Source organism: Aotus nancymaae, unplaced genomic scaffold, assembly GCF_030222135.1.
Source record: "Aotus nancymaae isolate 86718 unplaced genomic scaffold, 86718_ANA_hifiasm-v0.15.2.pri h1tg000077l, whole genome shotgun sequence".
Lineage (NCBI taxonomy): Eukaryota > Metazoa > Chordata > Mammalia > Primates > Aotidae > Aotus > Aotus nancymaae.
In genome coordinates this window covers 6,815,067-6,833,490 of record NW_026988492.1, presented here as the reverse complement: position 1 = coordinate 6,833,490, position 18,424 = coordinate 6,815,067, and the positions used below count along the sequence as shown (strand labels likewise).

Genomic DNA, 18,424 nt, shown 5'->3' with positions numbered 1-18,424 from the left:
TTTTGGTCCCTTCACCTTGGGAGATAGAAAAGGAACAGCAAATAGCAATTTTTTTTTTAAATGATCACACTTTACAATTGGTCACCAAAACCTAACTGCAAACCTGTCTTGAATTGTTAGCATTATGAAATGTGGTCTCTAAGCAAGAGTAACCAACTGAACCAGTGATCATAGCCTCTTGTGAACACATTTTAGGAGTAAATAAGCCAATGAGAAATGAGATGCTGCTTCTGATATGACGGTCTTGGGGAGATGGACTGGTAGGAAGTGAAACTGCTTCTAAGGCTAGGATTGGGTGAGGCATGGGGGTTGGAGATTGTCCTGGTTTCACTAGGTGGGACTGAACTGTGTGTGTTTCAGAAGATGCCTTGACATCCAACCAGACCCTTTCTGGTTTTTAGAACAGGAACCAGGCACTCATCACATTCTAAGCTGTGTCACTAATAGAACATCTGGACTACCCATACCTAATCTTAAAATAGCTAGGATGTAAGAATTGCCTGCCTTTGCAATGGATGGGAAGATTGAACAGGCACTCAATGCCATTTTCTCCCCCATAAACGAGCATCTTCCTATTTTAAGATGTCTTCTGTTAATTGCCCAGTTTGATCAGCATATGTAGGTGTGCTAGTATGAACTGTTTCTTATAATTTTAGGCATTTCAAAGGCTTGGGACAACAGAATGTAAGCACACTGATTTTTGTCATTTTTGTTTTATGTATCCCCATCACCTAGAAGAATCAACACGTTGGAGAATCAACAGATACTTATTGATAAGCCTTTTAAATTTCACTTTTTGCCCCCACATTTTGATGCCTTGACATTGTATTACCTTTGTGAGCTAAAACCGTTAAAGTGAAAATACTACCATGGTTGGTGAGGGCTCTCGCTTTTAAAATGTCAGTAATTTCAGGCCATGCTTCTCTGTATCTGTTTCACAAGTATAAAAGTTCCAAAGGTACTATCTAAAATACAGTGGTATTTAGAAAAAAATGCTCAGTACCATTAATCAGGAAAATGGGAATCAAAACCACAAAATACTCCACTTTGACTATTATCAAATGTCTGTTATCAGATGACAACATGCTGGCAAGGACTGCAGGAAAGGGAACTTAGTCACTTTTGGTGGGATGTGACACCAGTACAGACATTATGGAGAGCAGTATGGAGGTTCCTTACAAAACTACAGACAGGGCCAGCCACAGTGGTGCGCGCCCATAATCCCAGCTACTCGGGAGGCTGATGCAAGAGAATTGCTTGAACCCGGGAGACAGAGATGGCAGTGAGCTGAGATCATGACACTGCACTCTAGCCTGGGCGACACAGCAAGACACTGTCTGAAAAAGCAAAAACAAAACCAAAACTACAAATAAAACTACCCTATGATCCAGCAATTCCACTATTGGCATTTCCTATACCTAAAGGAAAGAAAAGCAGTATATCAAAGAGATATCTGCAACCCCATGTTTACTGCAGCAAGCACTATTCACAGTAGCCGAGATAGGGAATCAACTGAATGTCTATCAGAGGACGAATAAAAGTGCGGTGCACAATGGAATACTATTTGGCCATAAGAAAAATGAAATCGTGTCATTCCCTGGAGGACATTATATTAAGTAAATAAGCCAGGAACAGAAAGATACATGCTTCTCATATGCAGAACCTAAACAAGTTGATATGATAGAAGTAGAAAGAGTTAATAGAGGCTGGGAATGGGAGAGGGGATAGGGAGAAATTGATTAATTGATTGGTTAAAGGATATAAAAATTACAGCTAGATGTGTCTATAGCACTAAAGGCTGTCTAGTTAATGATTTTTTTTTTTTTTTTTTTTTTTTGATGGAGTCTCTGTTCCCCAGGCTGGAGTGCAGCCTGGGCTTACTGCAACCTTTGCCTTCCAGGTTTGAGCTCACTGCAACCATCTTGACTCACTGCAGCCTCTGCCTCCTGGATTCAAGTGATTCTCCTGCCTCAGCCTCCCAAGTAGCTGGGATTTCAGGCACCCGCCATCATGCCTGGCTAATGTGTTTTTGTAGAGATGGAGTTTCACCATTTAGCCAGGCTGGTCTCAAACTCCTGACCTCAGGTGATCCACCTGTCTCGGCTTCCCAAAGTGCTGGGATTACAGGCGTGAAACACTGCATCTGGCCTAGGGTCCTCTTTTAAATGTGCAAAAAACCATTTCCAGTTTGAACACAGTGTGAATTTCCTTCGAGAAATCTCACAGGAATGAGGTCATAACTGTGGAGCCCTGCAGGCAGGCCTGGGACAAAAAGATGCAGGTCTGGGGAAGGAGAGGCTTCATCACAAAATCCCTTTCCCTGCTTTCCCTCAGTGGGGTTTCCAATGATGTGAACTAATTGCAACATTTTTTCAACATTTACTTTGGTTAAATGCAGGTCTCCCAGAAGAATTTACCAGGTGACTGGAGCGATTAACTTCAGAAATGGTGGCACTCTCTGGTTCCCACGATCCTGGTAGGATCTTTTCATTCTACTTCTTCCACACGTGACTGTCCCCCTCTGCCCCAACCCTGCAAGAGAAGACATCAACTGGCACTTTGGGAACCTTAATCGGGTCTCTTCCCCTGCTGTTATTTTCCATGTGGGCTTTGCTGGGAGCTAGCGTTTCCTGCTTTAGGGCAAAAATAGAAAAGTGATAGAAAAGCTGCTAGTAGAGAATGAAGGTGAGAACCTAGAAAGAGAAATGTGTCTGTGTCCAGCACTAGAGGAAGGGACTGAGCTGTTCCCATGTAGTTGAACCAGCAAAAAGGAAAACTGCCTGGGGACGAGGTCAATGTGAACTGCAGAGCAAATGCAAAGCCTTTGCGTTGATGCCTCGGCAGCCTTTCATCATGGGGACCCCCTTGTCTGCTTCCAAGGAATCACTGACGATGGTCATAATAGGAGGTTCTTGCTGCAAATCACTCTGGTGAATTGCATTTAATGCCGTGTGAGCTTCACCATGTTTTGTTTGGTTGGAGCCACTGAGCTTCTCAGGCAGGGGAAGACTGCGTATCCAAGAAGATCTCATGCTGCCATTGAGGGTGGAGGCTGGAATCCATCCTACATCATTCAGTTCGGCGTTCCTAAGTGTGGATGTGTGGCATTCGGGCTGTCTCTCCTCTCTCCTCACTCAACTCAGTGATGCTTGTGACTTCTTATTTTGAAAAATATCAAACGTATAAAAAGTTTAAAGAATTATACAATGAGCACCTACTCGTATATTCCCCATTGAGATTCAGTGATTAACATGGTCCTATTTCTCTACCTCTCTTTCTCTGTCTCTGTCTGCTTTCTCGTTCAAACCATTTGAAAGCCAATTGCAGACATGGTGGGACATATCCCTACACACTTTAGTGTGACTCTCCTGAGAATAAGGCCATTATCCTCCATAACTATAATAGCCTGGGCATGGTGGTTCACACCTGTAATCACAGCACTTTGGGAGGCCAAGGCAGGCAGATCACTTGAGGTCAGGAGTTGGAGACCAGACTGAGCAACATGGCAAAACCCCATGTGTGCTAAAAATGCAAAAATTAGCCAGGCATAGTGGTGCATGCATTTAGTCCCAGCCACTCGCAAGACTGAGGCACGAGAATTGCTTGAACCTGAGAGGTGGAGGTTGCAGTGAGCCGAGATCGCACCATTGCCCTCCGGCCTGGGTGACAGAGCGAGACTCTGTCTCAAAAAAAGAAAAAAAAATACTGTCATCACAAAAACAAACACAACCTGATGGAATTTGGAGATGAGAACAATTAGAGAACTATCCCCACGGAGGTCAAAGCAGAGTAGATTTCACGTTCCATTGTGCAAGAAGGCTTTTCCAATTACTCCCTACAAGCATACTTAAACGTTTTGCAGTAAGCTTGTTCTTTTGCAGTCAGAAAGAACAACAACAGAAAAAAAAACCTTTTAAAGCTGTGATCAGGATCACCGAGTCTCAGCCCATGTCTGTGGTGGCCACTGGGCATGTCCTGGGCCTCCAACACCAGGTGGCAGTGTTGGGCTACATTCAGCAAGCTGGTCCTAACCAGTGAGAAGCCTACCTGGAAACTAGGGATGGGGCAAGAGAAGGGTGGTTGCACTTTCAAAGTAAATCTCAGAACTTCAAGAAAACCTCTAAAGACATAGGAAGGGGGAAATGACAGAGAACTTACCTTAATGAACAAGCCTCTTTGCGGGGGAAGATGTTAAGTACATTGTCTCAAGAGTCTGACCTACTGAATTCAAACCCTCATTCTATCCCCTCCTAGTTGATTGCCATGGACAAGCAACTTGACCCAGGGAAGGCTGGGTTTTGTTTTACCCTACGTAGGATGACTGGCAGGGATATGGGTGACAAAAGCCCGGAGTGCAGGGCCTGACACCGTGCAAGTACATAAAACGTGCTGGCTACGTAGCTACGGTGACTCACTTCTCTCCACAACTGAGCCACTGCTGGCTTCGTCCTCTCGAAAACCTCTTCTGCCTCTGCCCTAGTCACCTTGTTTGCAGTACCACCTGGGTGTGGGTGGACAGTGGCTTCTTTTGCAGAGTCAGGGAGGTGGACAGCACCCACAAGCTGAGAGAGGGCCAGCGTCACAGGCTGAAGCACAGGCTTCTGCATTGGCCTCCAGAGTCCATCCTGTAGCATACATGTACTTACGCCTGATGGACAAAGAGGCTTGATTTTGGGTCCAGAATATATTGGCACAAAGCCACCCTAGAATGGAAACACTGAGGCCAAGCTCCCTCCGGAGCATGCACAGTAGCTGTTTAGATTCATAGACAGCATCAGCCTTCTCCTAAGAAGCAGGTCAGGCCAGGCACAGTGGCTCACGCCTGTAATCCCAACGCTTTGGGAGGCTGAGGCAGGCGGATCACCTAAGGTCAGGAGTTCAACACCAGCCTGACCAACATGGAGAAACCCTGTTTTTACTAAAAATACAAAAAATAGCTGGGTGTGGTGGCGCATCCCTGTAATCCCAGCTACTTGGGAGGCTAAGACAGGAGAATCGCTTGATCCCAGGAGGCAGAGGTTGCGGTGAGCCAAGATCACGCCATTGCACTCCAGCCTGGGCAATAAAAGCAAAACTCCGTCTCAGAAAAAAATAAATAAATAAATAAAAAGAGAAAGCAGCAGCTTGGAGAGGACTCGGGGTCACTAGGTGGCTCACCGCAGCTGGCAAGCTGACCCAGAGCCCTCCCTGACAGCTCTTGCCTCTGCCCACCTCCACCCCACCTTGCACCGATTTCTCCTACCTGCTGCCGGTGTGTGCCCTCCCTTGTCAGAGCACCTCTCACTCTTCCTGTAGGTATCTGCACCCAGCATGGTTAGTGCAGATCCGCTCTGCTATCTCCAGCCGTTTCCTCTGCCCGGAATGATCCCCGAGTCTCACGTGATTGGTTCCTTCATACCTCCCACGTCTCGGCTGCAGTACCCCTCACCGGGGGACCTCCCTTCCTAGTCTCACTCTCCTGTCACTCTGGGTATTTTCCTTTTTTGCTCTGTCACCCAGGCTGGTAACAGGCCATCGCAAAACCGAGGGATTTCTTAATTGAATGTGTGGGCACCAAGAAAGGAGAGAAAATCATTTAGCATGCAGGCTTATTACAAACACTGTTTAGGTATGCTAAACAGTGGGGAGGTTCATTGCCCTTGTGCTACTGGAAATAAAGAATAAATAGATATTCTTGCTAGCTTTTATTGCATTAGATCATGTTGTTTTAACCCGAGAACCTCGGGAAGTGCAGAGTAAATTGCAACACTCAATCAAATAAAAAAAAAAAATGCTTAAACTGAGTTATAGTTGGTTGTGCCACAAACGCGAAAGTTCAAATTGACGTTTCATCCTGAGCTCATAAAGTTATTAGTGGGGAACCCACAGCGGGAAGGAGGAACAGAGAGTGTATCAGACTTCAACATGCGTGGTGCGACTCTGTTACTTTAGAGGAAAATGAACCTCGCTATGTAATAACCTCTGTTGTGTTTGTTTATTCATTTTCTTCTAAGTTCAAAGGTCAGTTCTAGGTAGGAGAGCAAATGTCCTTATATTTTTTCGAAATAGGCCGTTTGCTCGGTGGGCCTCACCCCAGTGGAATGGAAGCACATTAGGGGCAACCCCATCCTTGTCTTGGGATTGCGTCGCTATCTAATCAGCGCACAGTGAGGGTGGAACTGCGAACGTCTACACAGCACGCCTGCATCAACTACAGCTTTGCTTTACCTTCGTGCAATTTTTGAAAAAAAGAAAAAACCAAAAGCATTGCATTAGGGGCAATTCCTACCCCTGCCCCCTCTCTCCCGTGCCCATAGCTCGGGGGGCGGAGAAAACTGCTCCCTAGCAGGGGCGGGGGCCCTGTAGCCTAGCGACCTCGCATCCCAAGTGCTGGTAGCACCTGGCATTATCTGTAGATGGTTTGTCAGCAACCCAGGGAACGTGAGCAAAGAGTTCAAAACATTTCAGTTTAGAGTAAGTCATACCGAAATGCTGCCGACAGAACACACCAAACACCGGTAATGTAACTGTATCTGGGGAGATGGATATTCCAAAGACAGCTATGGTAGCCTTTACGCACAACTGTGAGCAGGAGAAGTCTGTCTGCAGCTCCTCCCCCTTGTTCTTCCTTTGAGCTCATTCTCCTTTTCACAGTCCCTTCTGCTGGGCTCATAGAATACTAGTAATGGATCTTTACAGCTTACCAAATGGTTTTTAAAAATCAATTAAATTAATTAATTTTTAGAGAATGTGCCTACTGGAGGTTGCAGAGCTAAGATCGCACCATTGCACTCCAGCCTGGGCAACAAGAGCAAAACTCTGTCTCAAAAAAAAAGAGAGAGAGAGATGGTGCCTCCCTCTGTCACCCAGGCTGGAGGGCAATGTTGCAATCATAGCTCACTGCATCCTTGAATTCTTGGGCTCAAGTGATCCTCCCACTTCAGCCTCCCAAGTAGCTAGGACCACAGGTGCACGTCATCACTTTTTGCTAATTCTTAAATTTTTTAGTAGAGATGAGGTCTCACTATGTTGCCCAGGCAGGTCTTAAACTTCTGGGCTCAAGCAATTCTCCTGCCTCAGCCTCCCAAAGCGCTGGGGATTACAGATGTGTTGTGAGCCACCACACTCAGCCGCAAATGTGTAAATATTAATCTTCAGGTTGGAACCTTGTCTTTTGGAGCTTAAAGTAATGAACATTGTAGCCTCTGAATTCTCCTCACTCTTATACCCAGAATTCTGAAATTTCTGCAGAATGTGGTGCATTTTCTTGTGCTACTATGTAACATGAAGAATTACATATTGAAATTATTTTTTCACTGAAGAAGAGGCCTTTCACCAAAGCTACCCAACCACATTTAGGTGAGAAGGTAGTTGATGGAGTGCATAAAATCCAAGAATGGGGCCACGAGTGGTGGCTCACCCCTGTCATCCCAGCACTTTGGGAGGCCGAGGCGGGCGTATCACCTGAGGTCAGGAGTTCAAGACCAGCCTGGCCAACATGCTAAAACCCCATCTCTGTACTAAAAATACAAAAAAAAAAAATTAGCAGGTCATGGTGGTGGGCACCTGTAATCCCAGCTACTCGGGAGGCTGAGGCAGGAAAATCACTTGAACCCAGGAGGCGGAAGTTGCAGTGAGCCAATATCATGCCACTGCACTTCAGCCTAGGTGACAGAGTAAGACTCCATTTCAAAAAAATGTAAAAAAAATGAAGTGAGGACGATATCAAGGGAGAGTCATCCTGCTCTGGAAGACTCTTCGTCATGCATCAGGGCAGCCTTTGTCCTTTCTTCCTACCTCTGCTCAGCCACTACGGCCCTTCTGGGCTCATCTCTGTCTGCTGTTCAAGACCATCTATCCAACCTTTGCATTGTCCAGCGGTCATAAGGCCACAGTATTTCCCCTTTCTTCTCTCCTTAGAGTCTCGTCTCAGGGAAATAGGCTTGGGTGGATAGGGTTTTGATTCTAAGGCCAGAAAGCCCAACTGTCTCCATTCCTTGTGGCTTGGGAGACTCCCTCTGGTCAGAACTGATGCCCTATGCACCACCATCTCTCAGCATCACTGAGGGGGAATGCAGGACGCTGTGATGGGGGAGAATCTTGGATGAATGAATATGGTTTCTAAAGGCCTCGGTTGGCTGGGCGCAGTGGCTCATGCCTGTAATCCCAGCACTTTGGGAGGCTGAAGTGGGTGGATCGCTTGAGCTCAGGAGTTCGAGACCAGCCTGGGCAACATGGAAGACTCCATCTCTAAAAAAAGAAAAAGAAAGAAAACGAAAGATGATCAGAGATTTGAAAAATCAAAACTGAGAACTAAGTATCAAAATTTATCTTTGGACAATCCTATCCAGAGAGCCCTTCTCCAGTACACTGGATAGTACAGAAAAATTGACACCACTGATGACAATGACTGAAATACAATGAAAATTAATTCACTATTTTACGAGACCATTTCCATGCCATGTTCTAATGAGGAGTAAGGGCTTCCAGATCAGGTTTCTACTGTGTTTTACAATGGAACCAGAGAAAAATGGCCATCTGAATAACATAGTTTTGCATGTGTTAAAATGATCTCTAATTAGCACCTCAAGAAGTAATTTTCTGGTTAGAAACAGTGCCCCAGGCTGGGCATGGTAGCTTACACCTGTAATTCCAGCACTTTGGGAGGCCAAGGCAGGCAGATCACCTGAGGCCAGGAGTTCGAAATCAGCCTAGCCAACATGGTGAAACCCCATTTCTACTAAAAGTACCAAAAAATTAGCTGGGCATGGTGGCACGTACCTGTAATCCCAGCTACTCAGGAGGCTGAGGCAGGAGAATCACTTGAACCTGGCGGCAGAGGTTGCAGTGAGTCAAGATGGCACCACTGCACTCTAGCCTGGGTGACAGAGCAAGACTCCATCTCAAAAAAAAAAAAGTGCCCCAATAAACCAGAAGAATAGATTGAAGGGCAGCTTGGTAAAGTACAGAGAACAGAGAAGACTCAAAAGACCTGGGCGAGTCCTGGGTCCTCACTCCACCTCTTTGTAGCTTCACGACACTCATCAGTCTTGACCATGACACTTATCAAAAACTTGATTTGACTTTCTTTTCTCCAAAAATGAAGATATGGTATTTATATCATAGAATTGTCAGGAGAAAAAAATGAAGCAAAGTGAAGCTCTCTGAAAACTGCACACACTCTGAATATTAGTTATCACTGGACGGTCTCTATGAGACCAACCCTAGCAAACAGGTTGTGTCGGAATCTGTCGCAGGTACAGGGTTAGGTGTCGGTCTGCAGGAGCCTTCTTACTGCTGGAAGAGCAGGGATCCAATCTCTTGGCAAGTCTTGCAAGAACTGGAGAATACTCGGTGCCTCCAGCTCTAGGCCAAAGGTTCTCAAAGGGTGGTCCCCAGTCAGCAGCATCATCATCACCTGGGAACTTACAAGACATAAAAGAGATGCACCAGAGACTGGACAGGTGACCGTGAAATTTTTTTTTTTTTTTTTTTTTTTTTGAGACAGAGTCTCACTTTGTTGCCCAGACTGGAGTGCAGTGGCGTGATCTTGGCTCACTGCAACCTCTGCCTCCCGGGTTCAAGTGATTCTTGTGCCTCAGCCTCCCAAGTAGCTGGGATTACAGGTATGCATCACCACACCTGGTTAATTTTTGTATTTTCAGTAGAGACGGGATTTCGCCATGTTGGCCGGGCTGGTCTCAAACTCCTGACCTCAGGTGATCCACCAGCCTCAGTCTCCCAAAGTGCTCGGATTACAGGCATGAGCCACTGTGCCCCCTTTCTATTAATATTATTTAAAGATGTAAAAAATGCAGGGAACTTGAGAAAGAAAGCCATGGAAGGAACCATTGATGGCTTATTGATACATGCTGCAGTGACTGTCAATCTATTTCAGTTATTTGTGGCCGCAAAGAAAGCAGCTTGCCTCTACAAACTGGGAGAAATGAAGACAAGAACTCTAGCTACTGAAATTTTTTTCAACCTTTCCCCAAATAACAATATTTCAGAGGCATTGAAAAAATGTGATATCTCAGCAAATGACACTTTGGTTCTAATTGTTTATACTAACGAGAAGAACACATCAAGGATATCTAGTATCTCAAGTAGAAGGTCAGCAGGTTTCTCTGAAAAATCTTCCTGAAATAATAAATATTATTACAAAATTCAAAAAGAAATATAAACTCCCTCCACAAGAAGAATGTATTGGGGACATTACTGGATGGTATTTGTAGAATGTCAACAAAGGATGTTTTGCAAAAACTCAGAAATATTAGCAGAAATTTTCAGCATTAAAGAAAACACTGGGCCTGTAATCCCAGCACTTTGGGAGGCCAAGGTGGGCCGATCCCCTGAGCTCAGGCATTCAAGACCAGCCTGGACAACATGGCAAATCCCCATCTCTATAAAAATACAAAAAATTAGCCGGGCGTGGTGATGGCGCACCTGTGATCCCAGCTACTTGGGAGAATTGCTTGAACCCGGGAGGCGGAGGTTGCAGTGAGCCTAGATCGTGCCACTGCATTCCAGCCTGGGTGACAGACTGAAACTCCATCTCAAAAATAATAATAATAATAATAAATTGATTTTCCTTTGCTCATTAAAATGTTATTTTATTTTTATTTTTTGTAGTGATGGCATCTCGCTATGTTGCCCAGACTGGTCTCAAACTCCTGACCTCAAGCCATCCTCCCACCTTAGCCTCCCAATGCACCAGGACTACAGGCATGAGCCACCATGCCTTGCCCCCACCTCTTTTATTATCTTAAAGGATAACCACTGTTACTATGATTTGTTAGTGCCTTCTAGTTTTCTACTTCTACTCAAATATATTTTATTTTTATGTAATTGGGATAAAAATTGCAAACACTTCAAAAAAAAGAAGAGGAAATACAAATTCTCAGGCCCTACCTCAACCCTACTAAATCATAAACTGTGGGATGGGGCCCGTGAATCTGTTTTTCTAAACCCTCCAGATGATTTTAATGCATGCTGAAGTTGGAGAATCAGTGACCTAGGTCTTTGGAGCCTCTGCAAGAACCAAGAACAAGGCCCCCACTTTAATAGCCTTTTCATTATCTTGCATAGTGTGAGCACAAAAAAGGTTTCAAATCCTAGAGCCAGGAGGTACCTGAGAAGCCATTTCTCAGGTCAGTTTAATTTGTAGCTGAGGACTTGGCAACCTGCGGGGCTAAGTGAAGTGTGACCCAGAGCCAGGCCAACAGCTGGTGTGAAGGCAACTCTCAGCCCAGGGCCCTTCCTGCTGTGTCCACTGCCTCTCTTTATCCAGAGCAAAAGCACCATGCGGTTGTGACTTGAACACAGTAGAGCTTGAAGGAGCAAGGTCAGGTGGAGAAGCTGGGTTTGGATAAACCCACTTAGTTCTAGCCCAGAAAGCAGGGTCCCAGGGGAAGTCACAGCTACCCTCCTTGTTCTTAGTCTTGTAAATTGCCTGATTAGTTCTTCCTGCTTGCTACGGACTAAATCAGTTCACTGAGACTGTGGTATTGCAGTAAAGAAAGAGTTTAGGCCGTGTGAGGTGGCTCACGCCTGTAATCCCAGCACTTTGGGAGGCCGAAGTAGGCAGATCATTTGAGCCCAGGAGTTTGATACTAGCCTGGCCAACATGTCAAAACTCCATCTCTACTAAAAATACAAAAATTAGCCAGCCGTGGTGGTTCGCACCTGTAATTCCAGTTACTAGAGAGGCTGAAGCAGGAGGATTGGTGGTGGGAGCCTGTAATCCCAGCTACTCAAGAGACTGAGGTAGGAGAATTGCTTGAACCCAGGAGGCGGAAATTGCAGTGAGCTGAGATTGCACCACTGCACTCCAGCCTTGGCGACAGAGCAAAAGCAAGAGTTTAACTAACTTGAGGCTGGCCACATGAAAGAACCGGAGTTGTCACTCAAATCAGTCTCCCCGAAGATTTGGGGTTAGGGTTTCTCAAGGACAGTATGCTGGGCTGGGGACTAGGGAATGGGTGCTGTTAACTTGTTGGTGATGAAATCATAGGGGTGTGGAAAAATGGTTCTTATGCACGAGTCTGCCTTTGGGTGGTGGTCACAGGACTGGCTGAGTCATGCGTCATGATCCTGGGTGGGGCCAGTCAGTTGCCAGAATGCAAATATCCGAAAAACATCTCAAAAGACCAATCTGAGGTTCTGTAGCAGTGATGTTATCTGTAGGGGGAACTGGGGAAGTCACAAATCTTGTGACTTCTAGTCACAGGACTCCTGAGCCGTAAGGGATTATAGAAACGATTCCTGCATTTTAGCAGAGGTCAGGACTCTCCCATAATTTTAATCTCTTGGCCTTTCATTAGTTTTTGGTCCCGGAGCAAGGAAGGGATTAGTTTTAGGGAGGGACTATTATCATTCTTGCTTCCAACCTAAACTATAAACTAAATTCCTCCCACGGTTAACTTGGCCTATGCGCAGGTGTAAGCAAAGCCAGCCAGCCTGTGAGGCTAGAAGCACTGTCGTCATCTTTCAAAGGCGGTTTCAGCCTAGGAGATAAAATCATCTCCAAGTTCTTAGTGATTGGTGGGTCTCCCATTCATGGTCCTTGAAATGGAACCAGGTATGGACCCCAGGGGCCCTGGGGTGTCCCTTCCATTGAAGCCACTTTCTTGACTGGTGTGAGGGTCAGGAATTTCCCATAGAGCATTTTTCCACAGGAGAAGGCCAAGCTCTGAACAGAAGGAGCTTGCAAATAAAATGAAGCATTGGAGGAAGCAGCCACTGACAGCTGCCTAGGCAAGCTGCTTTCTGTAACTGAAAGCTGGAGTCCAAGAATGACCTCAAACTCATTCCCAGAATTCCTTACTTCAGGCTCGTAGGGACTGAGACAAGTTTGGGAGTAGTCGTTATTTAATCAACTCAAAAACAGCCCATAGTTTCAGCTATAAAGGCTCTCCCTTCCTCTCCTTCCCTTCTCCTCCCTTTCCTCACAATTTCTTGCCACATACTTTTCAAGGAGAAACAAACCACCATTTGCCAGCGACGAGCTCTTCACAGCTTCTCAGCCTTTGAGATGAAGAGGGGTGTCCTGAACCCAGAGTTTCAGTGCAGTTGGTGTGACCTTGAGGAAGCCGTTTCACCTAGTCTCTGTTTCCTCAACTGTAAAAATCAGAGACAGATGTGATCTTTCTTTTTTCTTTTCTTTTCTTTTTTTTTTTTTGAGACGGGGTCTCACTCTATTGCCCAGGCTGGAGTGCAATGGCGCAATCTTGGCTCACTACAACTTCCACCTCCCAGGTTCAAGCGATTCTCCTGCCTCAGTCTCCTGAATAGCTGGGATTACAGGCCTATGCCACCACGCCTGGCTAATTTTGCATTTTTAGTAGAGACAGGGTTTCTCCATGTTGGTCAGGCTGGTCTCGAACTCCCGATCTCAGGTGATCCACCCACCTCAGCCTCCCAAACTGCTGGGATTACAGACATGAGGCACCGCACCCGGCCAATGTTTGCTTTTTAAAGTCAGAGTCAGTTAAAAGAGTTCGTATTCAAGACCAGCCTGGCCAACATGGAGAAATCTCGTCTCTACTAAAAATACAAAAATTAGCTGGGGGTAGTGGCTAATCCCAGCTACTTGGGAGGCTGAGGTGGGAGAATCACTTGAACTTGGGAGGCAGAGGTTGCAGTAAACCACTGCAGTCCAGCGTGAGTGACAAGAGTGAAACTCCATTAAAAAAAAAAAGTGTGTAAATTTGTAGGAAAAAAAGCCCGTTTAGATAATAGAGATTAGGAGTGATGCCTTGTCCTGCTCAGTTAGCACATTTCCATTCAAAAATATTAAGAAGACCCATAAATGAACTCGGTGGCCCAGAATAGAAACTCCCCCTTCTGGTGGGTGACACGCTCTCAGGCAAGGGTGATTTATTTAGAACTGTGGTTACCGTTGCACTCCATGGCACGCATGTACCCGCTGGAGGTAACACCACCTCCTCTCAGCCTTATGCACAAAGGGAATCTGGCTCATTATTGTCTGAAGTCTTCAAACGACTCTGGTAACAGGGCTCACAGTCCTCTTTTACTGAGGTCTTGCATGACATGGAGACAGAGTCACTTGAATATTGGGTCTAAATATTCCCTAGAACGACCTTGCTTTTTGTATCAACAGCAAACAGTAGCTGCTGTCTTCCCAGTTGAGCGCTGCCTCCCTCTCACCACAAGGGGGCGAGAAAGACACGCGACAGTACCTCTCCCTCCTTGCGGGAGGTTGGAAGAGAAAGCTCTGGGCTGCCATTAAGAAGGCATTTTATTCTCTGGAAAATAGAAGTAATAAGAGACGCCAAAGTTCCAGTGTTGGCTTAAGAAACAGTGGTTACCCTGGTGGGTTTTTTGTTTGTTTGCTTGCTTCCTCCAGCCCCAATCTTTTAGAGCTTGGACATGATTATTCTCTAGAGAATTAACACAATATTATTATTTATTATTATTATTTAGAGACTCACTGTGCTGCCCAGGCTGGAAGGCAGTGGTTTGATCATAACTCACTGCAACCTCGAGCTCCAGGGCTCAAACAATCTTCCTGCCTTAGCCTCCCAACAGAGGGACTACAGGAATGCGTTACCATGCCTGGCTAATTTTTCTATTTTTTGTAGAGACAGGGTCTTGCTATGTTGTCCAGTCTGGTCTTTAACTTCTGGCCTCAAGCAATTCCCCAGCCCGGCCTCCCGAAGCTCTGGGAATATAGGCATGAATCACCAGGCCTGACCTGAACACATTATTTTAAGTAACCTGAATGATGTATGTGTAAGAATCCAAACATTTGATAAAAGAGGGTTTGAGGCCGGGCGTGGTGGCTCACACCTGTAATCCCAGCACTTTCGGAAGCTGAGGTGGGTGGATCACAAGGTCAGGATTTAGAGATCAGCCTGGCCAACATGGTGAAAACCCGTCTCTACTAAAAATACAAAAAAATTTAGCCGGGCGTGGTGGCAGGCACCTGTAGTTCCAGCTACTTGGGAGGATGAGGCAAGAGAATCATTTGAACCTGGGGGGCAGAGGTTGCGGTGAGCCAAGATTGCATCACTGCATTCCATCCTGGGCAACAGAGCGAGACTGTCTAAAAAAAAAAAAAAAAAAGAGGGTTTGATGGTCTGGAGCATAAGCTTATGCTTGTCTTCTACCAGGCTATGTGATGTGCAAAAAATTGGGGAGGGGCCTGGGCAGGACAGTGTTTTCAAGAGAAGAAAAACCAAGAGGCTGTGATATGGTGATTCTATTCCTGGTACTGGAGGGTCCAGTACACCTGCAGTGCCAGGCACACCGCAAGAAGTACTTATCAAGGAACGGTGTTAGCAAAAGCTAGGAAAATAAACTATTGACTGCTCCTTAAAGAAAGATATCATATCGACTTGGGTTTTCCTTCCCCTTTCTCCCTGCTCCTTTCTCTGTATTTTTTTGTCTGGAATTATGATATGACATGAAATGACTCTTTTTTTGTAGCTGGAGTTTTGCTGTTATTGCCCAGGCTGGAGTGCAATGGCACGATCTCGGCTCACTGCAATCTCCGCCTCCCAGGTTAAAGCAATTATCTTGCCTCAGTCTCCCGAGCAGCTGGGATTACAGACAACCACCACCACGCCCGGCTAATTTTTGTATTTTTAGTAAAGACAGGGTTTCACCATGTTAGCCAGGCTGGTCTTAAACTCCTGACCTCAGGTGATCTACCTGCCTCAGCTTCCCAAAGTGCTGGGATTACAGGTGTGAGCCTCTGCGCCCAGCCATGATATGAAACGACTTATAAGGAAGGTTGGTAGAGCCTGCCAAACAGAATTTACCTTTCATCCCATCCAAAGTTAAATCTGTCCAGTTGTTGACTGAAACAACATGGCCATGAGCTATTGTTTAGAGACTGGTCAGAAAAGGGAGATAGAAAGTGGCTTTGAGTCATACGGAATGCAGGTTTGTTTAAAATGGATCCTAAACGTGAATTAAGATCCTGCATACAGCTGTCTTCTGTGGGCCCTCTGCCCTCTGCAGCCCTTCCCGTAATTACTAAGAGCAGGTCTGCTAGGTCAGGGAGGGCTGGGTCATAGGAATGTGGCGGCCCCATCCATGCTTTTTTTGTGTGTCTCTTAAGCAGTCACAGCCAGCACTGGTGCTCGGCCTATTCTGAAGTGAGTTGCACACCCACCCTCATATTTCTCCTCAGTTGAGCATCTTTGGTCTTGAATAGTTCAGGAAAGTTGACACTCAGTTTCTTCGTAGATGAGATCTAGTGCACACCGATTTTCCTAGTTGCGGAAAATTACACAGCACTGTCATCTCTAATATTAAAGGAAATGATAACTAGAAGCTGGGTGGGCACGGTGGCTCCCACCTGTAATCCCAGCACTTTGGGAGGCCGAGGCAGGCGGATCACAAGGTCAGGAGTTTGAGACCAACCTGGCCAATACGGTGAAATCCCGTCTCTACAAATAAATAAACAAACAAACAAACAAACAAACAAACAAACAAACAAATAAATAAATAAATAAATAAATTGGCTAGGTGTAGTGGCACACTACTCAGGAGGCCTGGGCAGGAGAATTGCTTGAAACCAGGAGGTAGAGGTTGCAGTCAGCCCAGATCGCACCACTGCACTCCAGCCTGGGCAAGAGAGCGAGACTCTGTCTTGAAAAATAAAAAGTCCGCCCGAAGCCACACACTGGAGTGACTGAGCCCCAAGCTAAGGCTGGGCCTCGAGTGCAGGGATGCACCTCCTCACGGCTTCCTTGTGTCTGGCTCTGCCTCAGGAACAGCCTCCCTGCCACCTGCCGAAGCCGCAGATGTTTTTTGTATTTCCAGGTTTTCTGCAGTGATCCATTACTTTTACAATCAGAAAACGATCACCTGGGCCTGACTAGTTGGTTCATGCCTGTAATCCCAGCACTTTGGGAGTCTGAGGCGGATGGATTATTTGGGGTTGAGAGTTCGAGACAAGCCTGGCCAACATGGCGAAAACACGTCTCTACTAAAAATACAAAACTTAGCTGGGTGTGGTGGCGCATGCCTGTAATTCCCGCTACTCAAGAGGCTGACGCAGGAGAACTGCTTGAACCCAGGCAGAAGTTGCAGTGAGCTGAGATTGTACCACTGAACTCCATCCTGGGTGGCAGAGTGAGACACCATCTCAAAAAAAAAAAAAAAAAAAAAATCAATTGGCTAGATACGGTGGCTCAAGCCTGTAATTCCAGGGCTTTGGCAGACTGAGGCAGAAGGATCAGCCAGGAGTTTGAAGCCAGGAGTTTGAGACCAGGTGGGGCATCATAGTGAGACCCTGTCTCTATTTAAAAAAATAAATAAGAAAATAAAGAAAAAGAAATCAATCAATCAGACAAACAAAACCCGATAGTCTTGAAAAACACCTCAGTCATACAGAGGCCAGCCCCTAAAGTCCGTCTCTGAACCTCTAGGTCAGGGAACACTGCTGTTCCATCTCTCCTGACTCCTTAAAATTCAGTGACTTAAAGATCACATTTTGGTCAGAAGTTAAATAATAAAACCTTTTCCTATCCCGTCCGCCACATTCACGCACTCCCGGGCCCCCACGCGGCTTATTTTTAAGACGCTGTTTTAAATTTCCTGAGTTACGGGGGAAAGAGGGAAGGGGCTGCGGCGGGAGCGAGTCTGAGAACCACAGCGCGAACGGGGGCGCCTTGGTACCAGGATCGGGACGGGGAGGTCTCCAGTCCTTGCAGACTCTAGCCGGGGGGGAGTCTGTCCAGATCACAAGTGTCTGTGCCCCTGTTTTATTTTAAGACGAGTCGAGGGCGCTCCCTGAGTCAGCACAGAGGAGGCGCTGGGGGAGGCCGACCGCGGCCGGGACGCGCGGGACCGGGGCGCACTTTGCGCGCGGGGCACCCGAACCGTGCGCGGGCGGCCCGGGGCGGGGCCCGGAGAGGCCGGGAGGGCGTGGACCCCGCCGGGGAGGGGCGGGCGCGGACGCGGGCGCGTCTGGGTCGGGCGGGATGATGTAAAACAGCGCGGAGCTCCTTGGCGCCTCGGCCCCATTACCTTCAATTATCATAATTGGTGCCTCTCTCCAGCGTTTGCATTTCCCCCGAGGGACCTCTCGCTGTTCCCGTTCCTTCTCCTCCTCGCCCTCTCTCGCTCACTCGCCCTCGGCTCCCGATCGCTCTCCCAGCCTCGCCCTCCCCTCGGTATCGATCTTTTTGGATGTTCTCCCTGCCTAAAACGGATGCTAATATCCCTTCGATTGAACCGAGATGGCGCTGCGGCGGCTATTTTTCTATTGTCAATAGAAACTTAGAGGGACCAGGGATCAGCATTTATCTTATACTTGAATTAATTTCTCTAAGTACTTTTCTACTTGTATTCCAACGAACCAGGAATCAGTAACGACGTGTGGAGCCTGGAGTACGTTTTCCCGAAACGTCTCGATCTGTCAGTAGGAAGGTTCATCTTCCCTCTCTCTTCGCTGGAGACGTGCTGGCTG

At 46.6% G+C, this 18,424-nt stretch overlaps 1 non-coding gene and 1 pseudogene across 1 annotated transcript; both read left to right on the top strand.

The window, feature by feature from the left end:
• Nucleotides 1-6,102: 6,102 nt before the first annotated feature.
• LOC135271438 (U4atac minor spliceosomal RNA) lies at nucleotides 6,103-6,228 on the top strand. Its single transcript, XR_010339579.1, has one exon. It is a non-coding gene; the product is annotated as a U4atac minor spliceosomal RNA (small nuclear RNA).
• Nucleotides 6,229-9,742: 3,514 nt separating this feature from the next.
• Nucleotides 9,743-10,275, top strand: LOC105732160 (EKC/KEOPS complex subunit TPRKB-like; annotated as a pseudogene).
• Nucleotides 10,276-18,424: the final 8,149 nt, after the last annotated feature.